The sequence below is a fragment of the Capra hircus genome, chromosome 11 (assembly GCF_001704415.2).
Source record: "Capra hircus breed San Clemente chromosome 11, ASM170441v1, whole genome shotgun sequence".
NCBI lineage: Eukaryota > Metazoa > Chordata > Mammalia > Artiodactyla > Bovidae > Capra > Capra hircus.
In genome coordinates this window covers 22,447,180-22,459,391 of record NC_030818.1, presented here as the reverse complement: position 1 = coordinate 22,459,391, position 12,212 = coordinate 22,447,180, and the positions used below count along the sequence as shown (strand labels likewise).

The following is a 12,212-nucleotide window of genomic DNA, read 5'->3' as shown; positions in this document are numbered from 1 at the left end:
GACGTAATCTTTCTCCAAATCATCGGCAGGTGATGGCTCTTGTGTAGGTGCCTCTGAAAGGGAGGTTCTGAATAAGCACCTTGAAAATGGTCGCTGATGAACCATATAACACTCTCCAGATGACTTAACACTCTCCAAATAAATGTCTGTTATTCTCTCTTTCAAGTTATTGCCTGTCAGAGATTCATATGTCCTACCATTTGTTTAACTTGTGTTTCAGGTTTATCAAAAAATCAAAGATCATAATAGCATCTTACTCTTGCTATAACACCAGTATAGCTGGATGTAAAGTGAAAGTCGCTCAGTTGTGTCCAACTCTTTGCGACCCCATGGGCTATATAGCCCATGGAATTTTCCCGGCCAGAATACTGGAGTAAGTAGCCTTTCCCTTCTCCAGGGAATCTTCCGAACTCAGGGATCGAACCCAGGTCTGCTGCATTGCAGGCGGATTCTTTACCAGCTGAGCCACAAGGGAAGCCCAAATGCATAAGTCATGAAATCTGTAGACACTAACTTCATTATATATTCACTTTCACATCCTGCTACTCCCACTGGGAGTGGGGGGGAAGGAAAAAGTGTTTTGGATTTTATTTTATTTTTGTTTTGTTTTCACTGAATGGGCCAGTAGTTCTAACATCATGTTGCAGACTCACCAGTTCCTAGATTCTCTTGAGATCTGGCAGAAGAGTCAGCTTGATAAAGTAAAGCTAGTGACTTGATAAAGAGTCAAGGTGTTTTTGAGAATAAGTGGAGAGAGAAAACTAATGGAATCAGATCCATCCAGGAAGAACATTCAGTGAGGCAGGACCAGTTGGGTATAAACATAGGCCATCACTGTGTTGACAAAATAATAAGGTTAACTGTAGGGTTTTCAAGATTTATGGTGGTGGAATGGGGTGGGGGTGGCTTAAGGGAGTGGGAGGGCCGATGGGAAGTGTATCTGCATCCGCTGGGCTTACACTGGATCAGAGGTCAAGTTCCGCTTGCAGCCTGTGTTTGGATACTTTTAATAACCTGTCTCTTTTACTGGGCAACACTAGACACAGGGACAATGATGATCCTTTTAAAAATTGCTGGCAACGAACTGCAGTAAGAGCAGTGTCTCTCACCCTTCCCTTAAAAGCTATGGCTTGTCTTCCTTGTGGTACTAGACCAAACTGAGTGACGAAATGTGTGAAAATGAGACAGATGCATCTCACCTAGCAATACAGCTGAGCAAAAAAAGGGCTTTGGAGAGCAAAGCCTTTTAGCTTCCATTTTTAATCTTGGGTAATAATAATAAGCCAGCTGTATGTATGGGTCTGAGTGCAGTAATGAATATACATATGCAGACTTCTAAACTAGATAGCCTTTGCATTTCAGTAAGCACTGTGCATGTTCTCAGTATGATACTTCATGTTCTGACTACTGTAGAGATACAGAAGCTTTTTTTTTTTTTTACCTTTTTCCAGGTGTGAAAAGAAATTTAATTGGATAATGTAACATTCTGTTTTCAGTTTTCCATTCCATTCTTTTTGCTCCCAAATGTTGGTTAGTCTTCTTGTGTTTTGTACCTAGGATGAGAAAGCTGATTAGGGGAGCTTATCCTAGGTCAGAAATTATTCCCTATTATGACTCCAGTCTTTAGGATTTCCAGAAAGTTTTCCTTTCAGTTTTAGTTAAGTTTCCTAGCAAACCTCTGAATTAGGTGAGGAAAATTAATGCTATAGAAGAAGAGAAAAGAAAGAAAAATGAGAAAAGTGGCATTTTCCTGCATTTTATTTTTTTGCTATTGGAAGGAGGCAAGAAGGCTGATGTAGCAGCTTTTGTCAACAAGCTGGGCTCTTCTGTTGGAAGAGCTGGATGGAGTTAGAAGATGGGAGCTAATCCACTGTTATCACACTTATTTATAAGAATAAACAGACTCCCATGAATCACCAGTTTTGAATATCCAATCAGGATGAATCCAGAATGGCTTTATTCCACCCAAGATTCAAGTGTAGATAAAACCACAAAAGTTCCAGGATGGGGAGTCACTTCCTGAGGATCATGGAACATTTACCTTTAATAACCATCATTAGCTGATTCCAGCTTACTCCCCTGTGAACTGCTGGTAAAATAATCGCCACTCTCTGCTCTACTTCTTTAAGGAAGAAATCCATTTGAGAAGGTGAGCTTTTCCCTTTCTAGAATTTCCCAGCTTCGCATACTTAAAACTTTCCTTTGTAAATTGCTGAACGAGAGCAGAGACCCCTCAGGCTCAGAAATGAACCTCTTTCTCTGTTGGATCTGGGTTCTCTGTTGGACCTGGTCAGGGCCCAGGCCGAGCCAGGGAAGGGGGCTCTGTCTTCAGAGTGACCTTCACTAATGCTGTTTGGGACTCCAGAGACCTGAGACTGCTGCTTATAACTGTTCTCCGCAAGGCCCTGGGTAGAAATCGCTAGGAGGCATTTCTGTGTTTATAGCATCTTCCCACTTTGGCACTGGGAATACTGATCAACACGGATGCTTTTTCTGTTCTCACTACCTTTTGCAGAAACTTTGTAGAAGGCAGAACAGTTCCCACTCCTCATTCCAGCCATGCCATCCAAGAGCACATTTCCCAGACTCTTTTCCACATGACCACAAAAATGTCTTGGGGATCAGATTCTTTGAAAAGACAAGAAAATTTTCTCCAGCCCTGTCTCTGGGAATGGGGCCATGTTTGCAAAAAACAAAGGGCTCCCCTTGTGAGTGAGACGTTCAGTGAGTGTTTTGGTGAAGAATGTATTTCACAGATGACTCTAGTGAAATCTTACTAATTCATTTATTCTGCTATGCGGTCCAGTTATAAGTGCAAGACGATGAATTGGCCTGCTTCAGGAGGTTACTGTCCACTGAGAGAACCATGTAGATCCATAAACATATGCGTCATATTCATGCTAACAAAAGTATAGACAACATAAGGTGCTATATATGAGATTAATTCTGTCTGAGAAATTACAGATGCTTTTTTACCCATCTCTGCTTTTGCATAAATCTTTCCTCCTGTCTAGAGAACCTTTCTCTGGCTACCCTTCCAGGGCCTCAAAGATACCAGTCAGGTGTCACCTCTTCTCCAGGAGCCTGTCCTGATACTGCTGATCCGATTAGTTGCCTTGCCTTGACTTGTTCCTGTATTTTTCTTTACTACAGAGCTAATCACATCATATTTTAATGATTTGGTATTTGACTTCCTGACTCAAGTGTGAACTCCTGTAGGCAGAGATGAAATGTTCTATTTCAGCACTCCCAGTGTCTGGATGTCACTCTGTTTTCAAAAAGAGAGGATGAATAAATGAATGTAAAGTTGATTAAGCATGGTATTGCAGCTTTCGTGCTTATCAGAGTTTCAGGATTGAAGTCAAAGTGATATTTATGTTTTTTGACCACTGGCTTTTTTACATCAAGAAAGAGTAGTTAGCTAAAAATGGAATCCATATTTCCATCTACTCATGTGAAAAATTCTCTGTGGAGCTTTACAGAAATGGATTTTTGTTGTTTTTCCACTAGAACAGATGTTTTATCCTGTGACTGGGAATGGTGAAACTAAATTTCAGGGCTTTTAAGGAAGAGGAGATAACCTGCTCTTTTCTAATGTTTATTTCCTCAGGTTTTATCATCTTGAGATTCTTTTATAATAGCCGACATTCCTATTTTAGAGTCATATTTTAGTTGGGTTTACATTGTCAAAGTTCACGTCTGCTTTTGCAATTTACATGGACCAGAGGTAATCCTAAAAAGCTGCAATCAATATCTAAAAGACTGGGATTTTCCATTCTTCATTGTCCTTATCTAACGTTTCAATGTGGCATTAGTACTTTTCATATCTTGCCATTCCAAAATGCTTAAAAAAAAAAGAGTGGGTCCCATGATTTTAAATACCGCATGGTGTATATTAAGAATTTATCAGAATGGAAAAGAGAGAAGGAACAGTTTTTTTTTTTTTAATCAAACATTTATATAGTGCTTTCTCTTTGCTTTACATAATTCTAACATTTTTCAAATACAAAGGAGCTTAACATTCAAAACAATCCTATGATATTGTTGTTACCTGTCTGATAGATAAGTAAACTAAGAAATAAAATATTAATGTAGGCAGGTTGAAGAATAGGCAATCAAAGACTAAATAAACAATAGGGGGACCACAGCTAGAGATTTCTAGTAATGTCTGCACATTGGAGGCAGAGCTGAGAAACAGAATGTATCGTTTTTTCACCCTGGTAATAGATTTTATTTTGTGTGTCAGGGTACTTTATCACATTTTCAAAACTGATATGTTGACTTCCCTTAAAAGAGGGACCAGAATAGGATTTCCAATCCACACTTAGGAAAAGAGGCATAAAAACCCTATCAAACATGGAATCAGATATAGCACTTCCAAAATCACGTCCATGTGCCTTGAAAGTTGGTATTTTACTCTATAAGGAGTTTTGCTTCGTCCCTCACAACATTAGTGTTTATTCCATTGAGTTTCAGATGTCACTGTGCCCCAAATTGGTATTATATCAATCCCTTCTTCTTACATACTAAAGAAATTACCTATCCCTTTGTGTATGAGTGTGTTCGTGCACGCACATTTGCACGTGCGTGCACTCAGTCATGTCCAGCTCTTTTGCAACCCCATGAACTGTAGCCTGCCAGGCTTCTCTGTGCATGGAATTCTCCAGGCACGTATACTGGAGTGCATTGCCATTTCCTTCTCCAGGAGCTCTCCCCAACCCAGGGATCGAACCCGCATTTCCTGCAATAGCAGGCAGTATCGTTACCCCTGTGCCACCTGGGAAACCCATCCCCTATCTTAGTTTAAGTCATTTTTTCTCAGCTTCTGGCAGTTGCCTTTTTGTTTGAGTCATTTTATATTTCCCCAGCTTTCGACAAAGTCACTTATTTTAATAAAAACCTGTATTATTGCTAAATTGTCCAAGTGCCCTGTGGATGCTTGAACGCCGTGAGGCTACAGTGCAGTGTAAGGGAGCCAGAAAATTGCTAGTTGAAGGAAATGCTGTCTAAAATGAGAGTGAAATTAATAGCATTCCCTGGAGGGTCAACTCTTGGACTCTCCGTGATTCTTGGGCACAAAGAGACAACAGCTGTAACCCGCTCGTAAATAGCTCTGGACCACACATTTCAAAATGTCTGCATCAGTGGGAAAAACAGTTTTGATTCTTAAAATTATAGACTTGATTCAGAGTTTGGGCCTTGTAAAATAATCAAGCTGTCACGTCTTAAAAAAGTCTGAGATCAAATATAAAATTCCATGTCTCTGGAGTAACCATTAAGATCCAGAGCAACCAATATTTAAGCATCTGGGCTTTGAAGACAAGTCAAAAAAATGTAGAGAAAATCATTGCAAAATAAGATGGGGGGAAAAAAACTGTAAAAAGTGAATATTGATTATATTGTATGAGATCTGTAAGAGCTCAGATGTCAAGTAGGGCACTCTATTTTCTTATACAGGCATTAGTTACAGAATAAGAGCTAGATATGCAGAAAAAAAGAGATAAAGGGCCGCCTTATCATTGAGTCCAGACGTTCTATCAGTGTGTGCCTCATAAGAAAATAAAGAGAAATCAAAGTGCCCTTAATCTTCAGATCTCCCCCTCTAACACTGAAGTATATTGCTCTGTCCACATTTCACCTTGGATACTGCTTTGCATGTATGAGTGAATAATACACAAAGTCCACACTAACTTCATACCATCACTTTGTGATGCCTTTGTTTTCTGAGATCCAAGTGAATAAATTATAGAGTTAATGGCTGCTATAAAATAACCACTGTGTGTTTTCCAAAGACACACACCAGTGATTTATGGGCAAGAGAATAAAAAACAAGAACTTGTTAAATCACTTCAGGAAACACTGAGGTACCTACAGATTGCCTCCGTAAATCCCTGCTCCATCATGTAAACAGGTAAGTTTCTGTGCCTTGATTTCCCTGTCTGTACCATGGGGATCATAATATAGCTACCTTATGAGTTGGCATTAGAATTAAATATATTAATGTATATAATGTTGATAAGTATTTAGGACAATGCCCAGCACATAGCAAGCAACTATATGCATATTTATTGTTGTTCTTATTTTTAGTTTTTTAAATTTATTCGTGCAAACACTAAGTAGTGTTGATTTTATAGCAGCTAATTTTTGCCATGTGTTCGCAATATTTCAGACACTGTGCAAAAAACTTATCAGTGATTATTTCATTTAATTTTTGACAACATTATAAGGTAGCTGCTATTACTATCCCTCTTTTAAAGATGAGGAAACTGAGGCACAGACAATGTAACTTGTCAGAGTAATAAAGTTAGTGAGTGGTAGAACCAGAATATGCCAATATATGATATTGTTGTCATCAGCATAAACCAGATATATTTTTATTACATTAACTTCCTCTTCGTATATCCTTGCCCCTTATACTGTGATCCTACAGTTCCCATAGTAGGATTTAGTCATCAGTGTTTAATTTACCTATGACATTATTTTTAGTTGAATAATTCTGCTAGGTAGAATCTCTTTGTCCTATTTTAGACATTTCTTACCTAGGTCATTTAACTGAAAGTAACCTTTCTAAGCTGAACCACCACAAAAAGTTAAGTTTCCCCCCTAATTCCCAAGGTAAGCCAATGTCAAGAATAAATTCTCTGATATGAATCATTTTAACTCTGGGAAATGCCTCGTATAGGTGTCAACAGAGCTGAGGAGTAAAGAGATTCTTCCAACCTGGAATGAAGATGTCCAATAAAAACAGTAGCCTCTTTAAAATGCTTTTTGAAACATTAAAGAATTAGTAGTTTCCTAGAATTATCAACACCCTGAATAAGACAAAGGAAGAAGAACGCTATCCTTCACCACACCCCTTCCCAAATATTTTACGTCATCCACTCTGCTGGCCTCGGGATGATTAGAAATCACTGGGTTGCTTGGATAGCAGAGTCTCCGTCCTTGAAAACTACAGTGTCCATGAGGAAAGACTGAGCAGGGCATCTTTCTTTTGTTGGCTGGAGAATAATGCATTTGAATAGATATTCTCAGAAATGAAGAAAATGCATCAAATCTGTTTAAGGCTCTTTTGTTTTCTACCATTGTTCTCATTCAGCCTTAGAGATTCAGATGGAAATAAAATCCCGGGGCTTGTTTCCTTAGTCCTTGCCACATACTGAAACAATTTAACTGACTTTTTTTTTTTTTTTTTTTAAATGAAGACATCCATTTAAGGAACATATAGTCACAAAGAGAGGCAATGAATCCGATTGCCCTCTGCCCTCTCCTCTGGCTCTGGCTTTATAACTAATGGAGGACAGGGAGAGACGGCAAAGCAGCTATTTATTAGCTCCCAAACTCACACTTGCCAAACTGTTGCTTTATTTGCCAATATAAAGGCATCAAACTGCCAATACTTATAGCAGAAGATTTCACATGTTAGATATTTACAACTAGCCGTATACATCTGTGAACAAGTTCACGTATAAACATCTCGGGCTCAGTCAACTCTCAGAATGGATTACAAGAGCTATGACAGATGAACCTATCAAACAGTCTGCTGGGACCATGATATGTGTAGAGATCCACCCTGGGGGATTCCCCTTCCATACCTTGAGTGAGGTGACCATCCTGAAGAGACATTAGTGAGTTTCCCTCTGTACCTCGCCCCCAACACCTTCCAGGCTCACCTCCCCACGGAGCATCCAGACTCACTGGACAGGCCCAAGGCCCTGCCTTATTAGAGTATTTCAAGCACCTTGCTTATCATTATCCCATGTAACTCTCCCAAAGCTCCTTGAGGGAGGCAGGTCTAGGATCCTGCCTCTCACTATGACTGTTATATTCCCTTAAGTGGATATCTTTAAAGCCAGGGGAAATCAGACACCAGAGGACTATGGCTTACTCAAGCTTACTAAAGGGCCAAGTAAAAGGGAAAGTCCTCAAACCTGGCCTTCTGGTTTTTAAGTTCAAATTCTCCTTCCAGGCAACCTGCTTCCATCAATGAAATCAGGCTCTGCCCCAAACCACAGAGAATATGTTGCTTTTGCAGATTAACCTTAATTTTCTCTATAGGTAGAGTGGTTCATTTGCAAAAACTATTACACTTATTCAACATTTGAGTGATGTTTATATCCAAGCTAACTGTGAATCCTTCACATAAGGCAGTTTCCTCCTTTGTTCACATAATAATGATTTGAGTCTCATAGGCCCTCTGTTCAGTAGGTAGTTCATGGTAAGAACTAGAAACTTAACAACAATGGTATTTACAAGTTTTTCAGTCTTCTCTCTGTACCACTGTTGTTTGTCCCAGGATAATAGAAGCTATAGTACAGTAGTTTTGATTCCATTTCAAAGTGTTCATGAGTTCCCAACCCGTGGCGGATTCATGTCAATGTAATGGCAAAACCAATACAGTATTGTAAAGTAAAATTAAAAAACATAAGCATAAAAAAATTTTTTTCAAAGTGTTTTAATTATAGAACACAAGTATATACTCCTTATTCCATACATATAAAATAAGTGAGAATTGGAAAATTTAACCATTCATCTAATATTTTGATACTAATTTGATTAATCTTAAAATCTTAGATTAAATTAAAATGTTTCAAATTTGCTCTTGTGCAGGAGAAAAAGGAATGAATTCATATATTTATAATCTATCTATTGCTTAGTCAGATAGACACTTGGTGCCACTGTGATTTTATGTCTCTGTGGGGCCTCAATTTAATATAAGGGAAGAACCAAGTGGGTGATGCACAGCACAGCTTCAACCCCTGTCCATTTACAGAACCTCCTGGGGGCCAGTTTTCATTTGTGACAACCACGTTCTAAGTAGAAGCACTTTGAGTTTTAAAAGCATTTGTTCTTTTGGGGATACATAGTCATATAGATTTTAGTCATTTATAATGATTTAGGTGGCTATATAGCATTTGATTTACTGTCAGTGATGAAATTAGTTTTCCAATGAAAATAGCAAGAATATCTATATCTGGATTTCCTACAACACAAATAGAAGCTGCTGGTATGCTTGTAGCATTACCTAATCTTTCCCAAAGCTTATATTCCTGAGCATTGATGTCAAATGATCAAGAAAGTTTCACATCTCTTGTTCGCTTCCACCCACACAGAGTTGAATGATCTCTGCACCAGTCTTATTTTCAGGACTGCCCCACTCCTTGGCCTTTGACCTGGCTGTGGTTGGAAAGTCTTGGGACACAAATTCCATTGCCCTTTGGTATTGGGCTGGACAGCCAAGCTCTGCTGTTACTAGTTTATTTTTAATCCCACAAAGTATGTGCTTGTTTCCGCAATGAGCAGATGTGGATAAATCAATATGCCGGGCTAACAGCATGGTAAGATGTGGTGCCCCAGGTGTCCTGGGTTGAAGACAAGTATGAGAATGTCTTCCTGGGAGGCAAACAGCTGGACAGCTGCAGCACCCAGTGTATTTCATTCATAAGGGCTGCTCCATATCTTCCTGTGGCCCTCTGACCCCTGACCATTCAGTGAAGGAAATGACCAACTGGGACTGAATGGTCTAGAAGCAACGATATGATGCCTTCTTTATACAGGAACAGAGAGCTGAAGGGTGGGGACATCAGACAAGGAATGGCCCCATGCCTAAGTACCAACACCCAGCAGTTCCTGGTAGTCCCAAGAAGTAGGAACCCCTCTCTGTGGTCAAAGACAGGAGACTGACAGGCCAACGGCTCTAAAATGAAGAGAGGCACATGGTATTAACTATTTCTTTTTCTTCATCCTCATCCCCTTTGCTAGGCAAGTACCTTTAAGTGAATCACTTATCAGGAATTTTGCCCCAACCTGTGGCATTGACCCAGAGAGAGGAAAAGTTCAGAGTAACCTCAAAATACCATGATATCACTTAACAACCTTATTTAGCAAATTGCTGAGTACGGAGCCTCACTTTCAAAGTATAGGGTTATGCTTCGCCCTTATTAGGGCTAATAAATAGCATCTAATTTTGGACACCCTATAGAGTACTTAGGGACTTTCCATATTGCTTATACTTTAAGTGAAGTTCCTGACACAGCTTTTTCCCCCACAAATCGGTGAGCAGGACCAGGATTTGTGCACCTTATGGAGCTTTTTCTTGGCTTATCCGCTCACAGGAAGTATCTCTTTAGACTTCTTAATTGCTAAGAGTGTGTGGAATATGCACATCTTCCCACAGGGAGCCCAAACTAACTCTGCATCACACATCTTGTAGTACATGCAGGGCGGTGTCAGTGCTCTATCTGATTTGCTATAGGCAGTGGTAACAGAGTGAGCTCAAGGGTGAAATTAGCTCAGGCTAATTTAGAAACATTTATTTAGCATATGTTCTCTAAGTAAAACATAAAATTGCAAGCACAATGGTGACCAAGAAGTGGAAAATATTAAAATGCCACTGCCTGGTATACTGCCATCTAGGCTAGAATGGGGATTAGGTTTGCAGGCTTATTCTAATTTGGCCGGGGAGCGGTCAGCTAGTGTGACTTCTATACTCATGTCTAGAGGTTTGCAGAGGTACGGTAACCTTACTCAGTACGTAGGGAACAGTCTCTGCATTGTTGGTACTGGGACCATGTCTCCTGACTCCTCCATTATGGAAAGCCTTTGAGTATTTAGGGAGCTTCTGTTATTATGTGAGGATGCTTGCATCTTTGTAAATTAACTCAAATGAGAAAAGGGAGGTGTAGGATTAGAGGTTGGAATCTGTGTAGAAACTTCCTACCCCTTATCTGCTTCTCATGTTTGCCACTAGCAGAAGGAACCTCCCAAACTGATGTTCTTATTTCAGGGACAGGGACCTATTATGGATCTAGGTTAGGTGCTCAATTAAATATGTGTTGATTGAATCAGATCAGGGGAGAGCCATGAGATGGAAATGGAAATTGAAAAATAAACTTTGGGCATCAATAAAAGTGGACTCTGGATAGGAAAACCAATCACCAGTGGGACATTTGAGGGAAAAGGAAAGAGTGTGTCTCTCTTTTTCACTGCTACATTAAAGCATCTCCTATAAGTTGGTGGTCGATAAATGTGTGCTGAATTAAATCTTTATTTACCACACAGATATTTAATGTGTAAGGCACTGTTCTTGGCTCACTGGGAATTCCCTGCCCTCAGGTAACTTCTGCATTCTAATGGGAGAAACAAATAATCAACAAGAAACCAAACGCACCATCAGGTAGTGTCAGTTGTTAAGTCGTGTCTGACTGTGACCCCATGGACTGCAGCACACCAGGCTTCCCTGTCCTTCACCATCTCCCAGAGTTCACTCAGACTGATGTCAAACTGAGTCGATGATGCCATCCAACCATCTCATCCTCTGGCACTCCCTTCTCCTCCTGCCTTCAATCAGGTAGTGATAAGGAACTTGAAAAATAAATATATACATAAGTTAAGGGGATGGAGAAGAAAAAAGTGCTTGGTATTGTAGTGAGATAGGTCAGAAAAGATTTCTGAGGAGATGCTATTTCATTTGGGTCAAGAAAGAGGAGGAAAGACATCATACAAAGATCTGGAGTCAGTGTTCCAGGTAGAACCAAAGCTCAGGAAAGAGCTTGCTGGGGGAGCTTGAGGAACAGAGAGAGGCAATGTTTCTGGCGCCAAGTGACCTTGGAGAGGAAGCTGAGAGTAGATTAGAAAGGAGTCCTAGGCCAGGCCAGGGAGGGCTCTGTCGGCTATGGCAAGGGGCTTTGGAGGCTTGTTCTAAGTATGAGAGAAAGACATTAAAGGATTTTGAACATGGGAGTGACATGACTGGGAGTGAACATAGGATTAATATGACTGTGTTTTTAAAAATTACTCTGACTGCTCTGTGACAAGTTAGCCTGAGGCAGGGCAGGTTTGGGTGTAGGGCCCTAGAGGACCAGTGAGGAAGGATGAGTGCATAATCCAAGCAAGAGAGGATGTGCCATAATGTTGATGGTACTCATGAAAGTGAGAAAGAAAAGGAGCTCTTTAACACAGAATGAAGTAATGCCATTTGCAGCAACATCGATGGACCTAGAGGTGTCATACTGAGTAAAGTAAGTCAGACCGAGAAAGTGAAATATCGTATGACATCCGTTATATATGGAGTCTGAAAAGAAATTGTACAAATGAGCTTGTGTACAAAACAGAAACAGACTTTGAGAACAAGCTTATGGTTGCCAGTGGCAAAGGGTGGAGGGGAGGGAATAGTTAGGGAGTTTGGGATAGACATGTACACATAGCTATATTTA

General features: G+C 40.0%; 1 protein-coding gene across 4 annotated transcripts in view; it reads left to right on the top strand.

Annotated features, from left to right (window-relative positions):
* Positions 1-12,212, top strand: part of SLC8A1 (solute carrier family 8 member A1) — a 382,769-nt gene that overhangs the window by 185,190 nt on the left and 185,367 nt on the right. The gene's annotated exons all lie outside the window — the stretch shown is intronic.